A 12,890-nucleotide genomic window follows, 5' to 3' on the forward strand; every position below is an offset into this window, starting at 1 on the left:
TGATATGGTCACATGTATCAAATAAAATCCAAACCGGAGATAGTAGTCGTCCATAACGGCAGCTAAACAGAAGGCAATCCCACTGTCCAACTGCCGCTGCCAAGAGTATCGGAAATGAGGGACACGTCATACAAAGAGCTTGTATTCCAATTCAGAACAAGATTAACACAAAAGTTCTTCTCTCACAGCCTCTTGACAACCAGGGGAAGGTGTATGAAGTGTACGTAGACTCTTACGTTTTATGCCCATGTATAGGCAGGAAGTTGAACAGAGCATCGATTTCAGACATTCCACTTCCTGGTCAGGAGATGTGCTGCAGAATGAGTTCTGTTTCACTCAGAGAAATAATTCAAACGGTTTTAGAAACTAGAGAGTGTTTTCTATCCAATAGTAATAATAATATGCATATTGTACGAGCAAGAATTGAGTACGAGGCCGTTTGAAATGGGCATCTTTTATCTGGCTAGTCAATACTGCCCCTTGCAGCCATAAGAAGTTAATGTGAGTCTGGAAGGAGAGTTTATAGTCTAAATACCTAGGTATTTGTAGTTGTTCATATTGTCACGCCCTGACCTTAGAGAGACGTTTTATTTCTCTATTTGGTTAGGTAAGGGTGTGATTTGGGGTGGGCATTCTATGTTGTCAATTTCTTCGTTTTTGGCCAAGTATGGTTCCCAATCAGAGGCAGCTGTCTATGATATCACATGCCCTGCCTACCTTCCAAAATTATTCAGGAATCATCATTTATTCCAAAATCACAGTTTTTATCATCATTTTGCACAACAAATAAAAAATACACCCCAGTTAAATTTGTTAACCTTTAGTAAATGTCTCTTCTCTCTGCCATTTACCTTACATGTTGCAATACTTTTTTGGGTGACTTTGCTTTTATAGAATAAACCTTGGTCAAAGGAAACCTGCCTACTGACAGACACTCAATAATCAATGTCAGCAAACTATTTTGTTATATGTAGTTTGTCTAGCCAGCTATCTAAACTTGTCGAATGGCCGAATACCAACCGGGCACGCAGGGCACGTGCCCAGGGGCCCTGAACACAAAGGGGTCCCCATTGACTTTGTTAGTCATTCTCACTCATATCATATTAAAATGGCATAAGTCATTACAAAATGTGTAGAATTGCAGAAAATGTGCTTTAAAACTGCAACAACAATTCTCCACCCCATGGCAAAATGGGTACAATTGCAGGAAATTAGATGTAAAAAAGTAAATTTTCTCTCTGTTCCATGACAAAATGCGTAGATATGCAGGAAACTAACTTTAAACGTATCCTTTTCTCTCCACCGCTTAGGGCACACAAAATGCTAGAGCTGGCCCTGAGCAGAATAGAGACTTCGGTGAAAGGGTGTGAGAAGGTGGAGTAGGGGGTTGCATTTTGTAGTGGTGACTGTAATATACACGAGGGGAGACAGAGAGCTGGTTTCAAGCACAGGGCGCAGCAGGTGTTTATTGCAAAGGACCACAGGAGGCAGGTAGCTCGGTCCAGGGGCAGGCAGAAGGTCATACACAGGGCGTCCAAAAGGGAAACAGTACAGGCATGGAAAAGGCTAATAACGTAGTCCGGGAGATCAGGCAGTAGGTTGAAACAGGAAATCTGCTAAAGTACAGGCTGGGAATAGGCAAAAAACTATAATACACAGGAGGAGTAATACACAGGAAACCCAACACTCTGAAACCCCTGTGTCACAAAACAAACAATACCTCACAGTCATGGGGTGCAAAGAACTCAACTAAATAGTGTGTGATAATGACATACAGGTGTGTGAACAGGTGTTTAGAATTTAGGTGATTGGGATCTGGAGAGTGAGCTGCCTTCAGGGGATCTAGGTGTTTGGGGGTGTGAGTTGGAAGCAGACTTTACAGTGACTTGAGGTTTTGTACTTCGAGCTATGTGATGAAGACAGATGAAAGTACAAAATACTTGAGAAGATCCCATTACAGCAGGAGGATTAAATGAAATAGCCTTTCCCTTCACAGCCCTCTGTTTTTTAAGAGATTAAAAGGAAGCTTGAGGTTTATGCATATAGCCTACATAGTCAACATTACAACTATGGTTTCACTTGTACTGTGTTAGTGGATGCTAATGCAAGCCTTATGCTAAACAAATTGCATACAGTAAGTTGAAATGTCACTCAATACTTTGGAGGTTGACGCACACAAAATCTTTGGAGGTTACCTCAAAGAATCTTTGAAGCTTGACTCACACAGATATATTCAACCCTGTCTAACCCTGTCCATGCAATCATTTAGAAAAAAGAAAAAATATTCCAAAATTTAAAGTAAAGCTGAAGCTTCACAACGATGATGTTTCAAAAGCCATAAAAAGTTATTGAATCGTGTCAACTTGGCTGCAATAGCATCTTACGTGGTTATTCTGCCCAAACTAGCTTCTAGATTACAAATTATCTTCACAATTTAAATAATCCTCATCTGCACATTTGTTAACTGAACTGGAATACCAGGTGGATCTTTATAGAAGGCCAGAGCTGAAAATGTCCTGCGCTCAGGCAGATTTGAAAGCTTAGCAGGCCTGCTACATGAAGCCCTCACCGAGCCCTCACCCTCCAATCCAACAGGTCCCAGACGTGCTCAATGGGATTGAGATCCGGGCTCTTCGCTGGCCATGGCAGAACACTGACATTCCTTTCTTGCAGGAAATCACGCACAGAACGAGCAGTTAAAAAAAATATATATATTTCACCTTTATTTAACCTGGTAGGCTAGTTGAGAACAAGTTCTCATTTGCAACTGCCACCTGGCCAAGATAAAGCATAGCAATTCAAAACATACAACAACACAGAGTTCCACATGGAATAAACAAAACATACAGTCAATAATACAGTAGAACAAAATAAAACAAAAAAAGTCTATAAACAGTGAGTGCAAATGAGGTAAGATAAGGGAGGTAAGGCAATAAGTAGGCCATGGTGGCGAAGTAATTACAATATAGCAATTAAACACTGGAATGGTAGATGTGCAAAAGATGAATGTGCAAGTAGAGATACTGGGGTGCAAAGGAGCAAGATAAATAAATATATACAGTATGGGGATGAGGTGGGTAGATAGATGGGCTGTTTACAGATAGGCTATGTACAGGTGCAGTGATCTGTGAGCTGCTCTGACAGCTGGTGCTTAAAGCTAGTGAGGGAGATATGAGTCTCCAGCTTCAGAGATTTTTGCAGTTCGTTCCAGTCATTGGCAGCAGAGAACTGGAAGGAAAGATGACCAAAGGAGGAATTGGCTTTGGGGGTGACCAGTGAGATATACCTGCTGGAGCGCGTGCTACGAGTGGGTGCTGCTATGGTGACTAGTGAGCTGAGATAAGGCGGGGCTTTACCTAGCAGGGACTTGTAGATAACCTGTAGCCAGTGGGTTTGGCGACGAGTATGAAGCGAGGGCCAACCAACAAGAGAGTACAGGTCGCAATGGTGGGTAGTGTATGGGGCTTTGGAACAAAACGGATGGCACTGTGATAGACAATATGGCTGGTGGCATTGTCATGCTGGAGGGTCATGTCAGGATGAGCCTGCAGGAAGGTTACCACATGAGGGAGGAGGATGTCCCTGTAACTCACAAGCTCAGTCCGATGATGCTGTGACACACCGCCCCAGACCATGACGGACTCTCCACCTCCAAATCGATCCTGCTCCAGAGTACAGGCCTCGGGGTAACGCTCTTTCCTTCGACGATAAACAGAAATCCGACCATCACCCCTGGTGAGACAAAACCGCAACTAATCAGTGAAGAGCACTTTTTTCCAGTCCTGTCTGGTCCAGCGACAGTGGGTTTGTGCCCATAGGCAACATTGTTGCCGGTAATGTCTGGTGAGGACCTGCCTTACAACAGGCCTCAGTCCAGCCTCTCTCAGCCTATTGCAGACAGTCTGAGCACTGATGGAGGGATTGTGCGTTCCTGGTGTAACTCGGGCAGTTGTTGTTGCCATCCTGTACCTGTCCCGCTGGTGTGATGTTCGGATGTACCGATCCTGTGCAGGTGTTGTTACACGTGGTCTGTCACTGTGAGGATGATCAGCTTTCTGTCCTGTCTCCCTGTAGCGCTGTCTTAGGCGTCTCACAGTACGAACATTGCAATTTATTGCCCTGGCCACATCTGCAGTCCCCATGCCTCCTTGCAGCATGCCTAAGGCACGTTCACACAGATGAGCAGGGACCCTGGGCATCTTTCTTTTGGTGTTTTTCAAAGTCAGTAGAAAGGCCTCTTAACTGTCCTAAGTTTTCATAACTGTGACCTTAATTAATTGCCTACAATCTGTAAGCTGTTAGTGTCTTAATGACTGCTCCACAGTTGCATGTTCATTAATTGTTTATGGTTCATTGAACAAGCATGGAAAATAGTTTTTAAACCCTTTACAATGAAGATCTGTTTTACTAATTCTCTTTGAAAGACAGGGTTCTGAAAAAGGGACGTTTCTTTATTTGCTGAGTTTGTTTAGCCATTTATTAAAGAAAGAATAATACAAGTCTTGGTGATATAGGCTCTGCTCCTTCAGGGTCTCGCACTGTCCAAGCAAAGCGTCAATATATAGAATTACCTACAAGCAGTGAGCACGGTAATCTATACCGATCCCCTAAAACAGCAAAACCATACGCCAGACGACTGTGTAGCTACGGCAGAAAGCACCGTTTAGATATGATAAAATAGACCAGTTAATGTCATCCTACTATTACAAGACTGTATACTATGATTAAATATTGAACATGTGTAGCATGAGCTGTGAAACATATGTCTTATTTTTCTCATATGACTCACCACTGGTTACCCTCACTTGTGGCAAGACGAGATGTCATCTGGTATATGGGAATATTGTATTCATCAAACTAGCAACCGTAATCAGTACAAACCCAGGAGCCCTGAGATGCCTGCTGGGTGCTCTCGCTGAGAATAAATAAGTTATAATCAGGTGGGTCTACATTAAAATATCTTCGTATTTAACAAACAATCTTAAAGTGGCAATCAGCAGTTGAAACAATAACAAAGAGTTCTACCATGGGGAGAAATGTAACAACTCTCAAATTCCCCAAAAAAATCAACATTATAGTTTTAACCATATAGTGTTTGTTTACATTTACTTGGTTTAGAAACATTGGTGTAAAACAAGCTAATATTTTGGGTTCTGATGGGGTACAACAGTTGCTAAGCACTGCATCCTGCTAAGCACAGGAGGAATTATAAATTATATTCTTCACGAATCAATTGGTACATATCACTATTTTAGTTTTTAGTCCAAAAATTAATGTAGCAACTGCAGATGGCCCATTTAAGCAATATGACCCAACCAACCACCTGCACATGCAATGTACTTTATATCAAGTAGTCAGCAAAGACGGCAACATGTAGGGTATTGACCTTCTGCCCTTCTAGACTCCCTCACCTACCCAAGGTCATCGAAGTACAAAAATCAGTTAACCGCTTAACTGAGGATCTAAATGTAATCTTGCGTAATACCCTAGATGCAGTCGCTCCCCTAAAAACAACAACAACAAAAAAAATGTCACAAGAAATTAGCTCCCTGGTGTACAGAAAATTCCAGAAAATTGCAACAGAAATGGCGCTCCACCAAACTGGAAGTCTTCCGACTAGCTTGGAAAGACAATACCGTGCAATATCGAAGAGCCCTCACTGCTGCGCGATCAGCCTACTTTTCCAAACTAATTGAGGAGAAGAACAATCCAACATTTATTTTGGGGGTTTTAGTCTAGGTTTCTGTATAAGCGTTTTTTTACATCTGCTGATGTAAAAAGAGCTTTATAAATAAATGTGAATTATTGATCTTGGTATATGGGAAATATTCAACCTATATAATTAGGCAACCGTATATAGTATGAACCCGCCTCCCATGAATTTAGCCAAAAAAGATTAACTACCGGGTGGCTTCGTGAGGCAGGATGCGCTGTCAGCTTGGTAAATGGGGATATTCTACCTACTGGAGCACAGAGCTGACACAATCAGGATCATATAGCAATATTGCATGAATTAAGTGGCCCATAGCTCAAATCAAATGTTATTTGTCACATGCTTTGTAAACAATAGGTGTAGACTAAGAGCCAAATGTTAACTTATGTGCCCTTCCCAACAATGCAGAGAGAAATAAAATAGATAAACAATAGAAAAGTAATAGCACAAAATAATACAAGTAATAAATAAACAATGAGTAACGATAACTTGGCTATTTACACAGGGTACGAGTACTGAGTCGATGTGCAGGGGTACGAAGTAATTGAGAAATTAAGATACGGTATGTACAGTGCCTTCAGAAAGTATTCACATCCCTCGAGTATTTCCACATGTTGTTGTCTTACAACCTGAATTTAAAATGGATTATTACTAAAAAAATGAAAAGATGACCCCTTCAAGCTAATGAGCAGTCACTTTGACTGCAACATTCTGACAGTGTAATTAATACATTTCATATATGCTCTCGCAAAAATAATCATTTGGGTTGTGTTTATGAAGGTCTAAGGTAAGGTAACATTAGACAATAGCATTTTTATCAGTTTGTTACTGTAGGCTACATGTAAAAAAACACCCAAATTCAAATGTTCAATCAATTTTATTTGTGGAATGAGTTTTTAATAACTATGAAACAGAAACATAAAGCATATGTGTTGGAACAGGGTAACAGCTTATTTTTACAACTACAACAAAATATATACCACAACCACCAAGACGCACGGACAGCAAGACACGCGGTCAAATGATACAAATATCAGTAGCCTAAACATCTTTATAAGTGACAAGTGTGCTTGATAAATAGTGAAAATCAGCACAAAAGCAACAATGGCATTCAAATTCATATAAGTGTCAATATGACAGCAGTAAAAAATAGTAAACTATTTATACATCGGATACCATGGCAAATTTGTCTGTTTCTTTGTCATCTAAATGGAGGTAATATATGATCTCTCTGAAGCGATCCTGTGACACGAAAAGTATGCCATTCATGTCTGACCAGAAGCTTTCTATATACACGCTCTTTTTACTGAATGCTCCACGGACATACAGGATTGAAATAAATCCTTCCAACTCATCAACAGACAGATCCCAGGCAGTGTCTCCTTGCTCCATGTGTGCATAGCCACAGTACAGTCCATGAATGCTGTCATATAAACAACAAAAGCTTGTGAGTGCATTGCTAATGTTGTGATTATATTTTGTGCTGATAATTGGTCCTTTAGCATTTTCACTTGCTTGCTTTATCTAAATGGTACCCCTTCCTCTCTCCTGTATCACTCTTTCACTTGGTAGTTTTGCGGGCACCTGCTCAGTGCTCACCGTTTTTTGGCTCTTAGGCCTCGGAGGTGTAGGTTATCAGGCTGAGGATCAGAATCAGAAGAATAATAATCAGAGATGTCATGATTAATTTCTGAGTCGTTTTCGTTCAGATCTTGTAGCTGCGCTAAAGCAGCATGTGCATCCATTCGTCTTGTTCTTCTTGCCATTGTAAATTACACATGCTCTCACTGTGTACTCCAAGTAGACTGATAAAACTACTTGAATTTGGTGGACTGATATAGGGCACATACCATTCTCAAATTATAATTTGAAAATACCAATACAATAGCATACCCTGTTCTTCATTCACTGGTGGTTACATAATTATGCATAATTCGCTTCCCCTTGCTTATCAACTCACTCATTCTCCCAATCAAAATGTATTTCATCTGTTGTTACATGTGCAAAATTAGTTTCGATAAAGTTTAGATTCAGTTTCGAGGCAATTATCGGGATGATTATCAACTGGGCATGGCACATTCCACTGTCGGGAGAACGAGCGGAGCAGGCCCTACTGTTGGGAGAAGGAGGGGAAAAACCTTTTAAAGATATGACAAGCTCTCATAAAACTGGTTAGAACTCCAGTTCTGTTTGTGGTATTATGATACTAACAAATCGCAGTGTATTAAATAGACCTGTTTAGGAAAAGTCAAGGACGAGGGCATGAGTTAAACCTATCACACAATACCCCCATAATGACAATACAAAACAGGTAAAAAAATGGAAATATCACATTTACATAAGTATTCAGATGCAATACTCAGTATTTTGATGAAGCATCTTTGGCAATGATTACAGCCTCGAGTCTTCTTGGGTATTACGCTACAAGCTTGGCACATCTGTATTTGAGGAGTTTCTCAAATTCTTCTCTGCAGATCCTCTCAAGCTCTGTCAAGTTGGGTGGGAGCGTTGCTGCACAGCTATTTTCAGGTCTCTCCAGAGATGTTCGATCAGTTTCAAGTCCTCCACTCAAAGACATTGAGAGACTCGTCCCGAAGCCACTCCTGCATTGTCTTGGCTGTGTGCTTAGTGTGAACCTTCGGTCCTGAGCTCCCTGGAGCAGGTTTTCACCAAGGATCTCTCTGTACTTTGCTCCGTACATCCTGACTAGTCTCCCAGTCCCTGCCGCTGAAAAACATCCCAGCCCTTCTCCCTCGACAACTCAGTTTGGCCGGGCGGCCAGCTCAAGGAAGAGTCTTGGTGGTTACAAATTTCTTCCATTTTTGTTGGCCACTGTGTTCTTGGGGACCTTCAATGCTTCATAAATGTTTTTGTACCCTTCCCCAGATCTGTGCCTAGACACAATCCTGTCTCGGAGTTCTACGGAAAGAATCCTTCAACCTCATGGCATGGATTTTGCTCTAACATGCACTGTCAACTGTGGGACCTTATATAGACAGGTGTGTGCCTTTCCAAATCATGTCCAATCAATTGAAATTGCCACATGGCGACTCCAATCAAGTTGTAGAAACATCTCAACGATGATCCATGGAAACAGCATGCACCTGACCTCAATTTCGAGTCTCAAAGAAAAGGGTCTGAATACTTACAATACCAGTCAAAAGTTTGGACACACCTACTCATTCAAGTTTAAATATATTTTTTGACTATTTTATATCTGGTAGAATAATAGTGAAGACATTAACACATATGGAATCATGTAGTAACCAAAAAAGTGTTAAATTAATCAAAATATATTTTACATTTTAGATTCTTCAAAGTAGCCAACATTTGCCTGGATGACAGCTTTGCACACTCTTGGCATTCTCTCATCTAGCTTCACCTGGAATACTTCAACTGTCTTGAAGGAGTTCCCACATATGCTGATCACCTGCTGGCTGCTTTTCCTTCACTGGGGTCCAACTGATCCCAAACCATCTCAATTGAGTTGAGATCAGGTGATTGTGGAGGCCAGGTCATCTGATGCAGCACTCCGTCACTCTCCTTCTTGGTCAAATAGCCCTTACACAGCCTGGAGGTGTGTTGGGTCATTGTATCACTGCAGAATGCTGTGGTAGCCATGCTGGTTAAGTGTGCCTTGAATTCACCAGCATAGCACTCCCACACCATCACACCCCCTCCTCCATGCTACACGGTGGGAACCACACATGCGGAGATCCTCAGTTCACCTACAAAGACACGGCTAACAAAGACACGGCGATTGTAACCAAATATCTCAAATTTGGACTCATCAAACAAAAGGACAAATTTCCACCGGTCTAATGTTCATTGCTTGTGTGTCTTTGCCCAAGCAAGTCTGTTATTCTTAATGGTGTCCTTTAGTAGTGTTTTCTTTGCAGCAATTCGACCATGAAGGCCTGATTCACGCAGTCTCCTCTGAACAGTTGATGTTGAGATGTGTCTGTTACTTGAACTCTGTGAAGCAATTTTTTGGGCTGCAATTTCTGAGGCTGGTAACTCTAACTAACTTATCCTGCAGCAGAGTAAACTCTGCGTCTTCCTTTCCTCATGAGAGCCAGTTTCATCATAGCGCTTGATGGTTTTTGCGACTGCACTTGAAGTTCTTGAAATTTTACAGATTGATTGATCTTCATTTTTTTATTTAAAAAGATATTGCATTTTAAATGTAACCTTTATTTTACTAGGCAAGTCAGTTAAGAACAAATTCTTATTTACAATGACGGCCTACACCAGCCAAACCCAGACAACGCTGGGCCAATTGTGCGCCGCCCTATGGGACTTCCAATCACAGCCAGTTGTGATACAGCCTGGATTCGAACCAGGGTGTCTGTAGTGACGCCTCTAACACTCAGATGCTGCGCTACTTGGGAGCCAATGTCTTAAAGTAATGATGGTCTGTCATTTTACTTTGCTTATTTGAGCTGTTCTTGCCATAATATGAACTAGGTCTGTTACTTAATAGGGTTATCTTCTGTATACCAACCATTCCTTGTCACAACAGAACTGATTGGCTGAAACGCATTAAGAAGGAAATAAATTCCACAAATTAACTTTTAACAAGGCACAACTGTTAATTGAAATGCATTCCAGGTGACTAACTCATAAAGCTGGTTGAGCGAATGCCAAGAGTGTGCAAAGCTGTCATCAAGGCAAAGGGTTGCTACTTTTATGTTCTCACATCAAATTAAAGTTTATTTGTCACGTGCGCTGAATACAACATGTGTAGACCTTACAGTGAAATTCTTACTTACAGGCTCTAACCAATGCGGGAAAAAAAGGTGTGTGTGTGTGTGTGTGTGTGTGTGTGTGTGTGTGTGTGTGTGTGTGTGTGTGTGTGTGTGTAGGTAGGTAAAGAAATAAAATAACAGTAAAAAGACATTTGAAAATAAGAGTAGCAAGGCTATATACAGACACCGGTTAGTCAGGCTTATTGAGGTAGTATGTACATGTAGGTATTATGACTATGCATATATGTAGGTTAAAGTGACTATGCATATATAATGAACAGAGAGTAGCAGTAGCGTAAAAATAGGGGTTTGTGTGGGACACAATGCAGATAGCCCGGTTAGTCAATGTGCGGGAGCACTGGTTGGTCAGGCCAATTGAGGTAGTATGTACATGAACGTGAAAGTGACTATGCATATAAGATAAACAGAGTAACAGCAGCGTAAAAAAGAGGGGTTGGGGGGGGGGCACACAATGCAAATAGTCCGGAAACCATTTGGTTACCTGTTCAGGAGTCTTATGGCATGGGGGTAAAAACTGTTGAGAAGCCTTTTTGTGCTAGACTTGGCACTCTGGTACCGCTTGACATGCGGTAGTAGAGAGAACAGTCTATGACTGGGGTGGCTGGGGTCTGACATCTTTTAACCTGTTGAGGATGGGGGCGCTGTTGAGACTATTTATGCTAATCGTGTAATTTTTGAAACGGCTTCCCACAAAATCCTTGATCGTACAATATGCATATTATTATTATTATTGGATAGAAAACAGTCTATAGTTTCTATAGGAGTTGAAATTTTGTCTCTAAGTGGAACAGAGCCCATTCTACAGCAATTTCCCTGACATGGAGTCAGATTTCAGAAATTTTGGCCACTGTTCTGGAGTCAGTTAAAAGGGCACTGTTTTTGCTATGACTATACGGACACTGCTTACGTCTTCCCCTGGATGCCTTTACGTGATGACGATTTCAATGGGGTCGATAGCGCGTTCACAGGCCCTATAAATAAAAAAACCCTGTAGGTAGGAGCTCCTTTGCAGCTGCGTAATGCGCGTGGAGGACATCGACCTGCTATTTTTCCAAGCGTTAGTTTAGCCTGTTATATTTTTCCGGTCATGTTTTTACTCGTTATAGGAGTTAAAAACATCATAAGGTAGTTAATTTAAAGCGTTTTATAGCAATTTATATCCGTTTAGTGCGATTTTGGGACATTTATTTCTTTAACGCTGTGAATAGCTGGGCACGCTTTCAATTCATCCCGAACGCAGTTGGCATTTCCACATGGCAAGAGGACAGCTTTCCACCAAAAGACGATTACTCCCAAGAAAGGATCCTTTGCCCAAGATACTGATGGAAGAACAGCTCAAAGTAGGACATTTTTATTATGATAAATCGTGTTTCTGTCGAAAAATTTTAGTGGCTTAGGACGCCATGTTTTTTGACGTAGCTTCGCTTGGCGCAAACTGTATTGAAAAGTAAGGATAAATTAAAAAATGTAATTCCGCAATTGTATTAAGAATTAAATTGTCTATCAATCCCTGTCCACCCTATATTTTTTAGTCACGTTTATGAGCATTTATGTATAAGAGTAGATCACTGTCTAAGTGGCGCAAGGACATTTTCTGACCAGCTGAGCTACATTTCACATTGTCTAACCATGATTTTGGTGGCTAAATATAAACATTTTCGATCAAACTCTATATGGATTGTGTAATATGATGTTACAGGAGTGTCATCTGAAGAATTCTGAGAAGGTTAGTGAAAAAATTAATATATTTTTGGCGATGTTGACGTTATCGCCCACTTTGGCTAGAATCAATGCTGGGCTGCTATGTGCTATGCTAATATAACGATTTATTGTGTTTTCGCTGTAAGACACTTAGAAAATCTGAAATATTGTCTGTATTCACAGGATCTGTGTCTTTCGATTAGTGTATGCTGTGTATTTTTACGAAATGTTTGATGATTAGTAAGTAGGTAAACACGTTGCTCATAGTAATTATTATAGTCCATTTGTGACGGTGGGTGCAATTGTAACCTATGCCATCTACCTGAAATATGCACTTTTTTCTAACAAAACCTATCCCATACCATAAATATGTTATCAGACTGTCATCTGATGAGTTTTTTTCTTGGTTAGGGGCTATAAATATCTTAGTTTAGCCGAATTGGTGATAGCTACTGGTGTTGGTGGACAAATAAAAGATGGTGGATTATGCTAATGTGTTTTTAGGTAATAGATGTACATCTTTACATATTGTGTCTTCCCTGTAAAACATTTTAAAAATCGGACATGTTGACTGGATTCACAAGATCTGTGTCTTTCATTAGCTGTATTGGACTTTAATGTGTGAAAGTTAAATATTAAAAAAAAATATTTTTTTGAATTTCGCGGCACTGGTTTTTCAGTGGGGGTGGGGGGGGGGTGCCGCTAGC

Source organism: Salvelinus fontinalis, chromosome 18, assembly GCF_029448725.1.
Source record: "Salvelinus fontinalis isolate EN_2023a chromosome 18, ASM2944872v1, whole genome shotgun sequence".
NCBI classification, from domain to species: Eukaryota; Metazoa; Chordata; class Actinopteri; order Salmoniformes; family Salmonidae; genus Salvelinus; species Salvelinus fontinalis.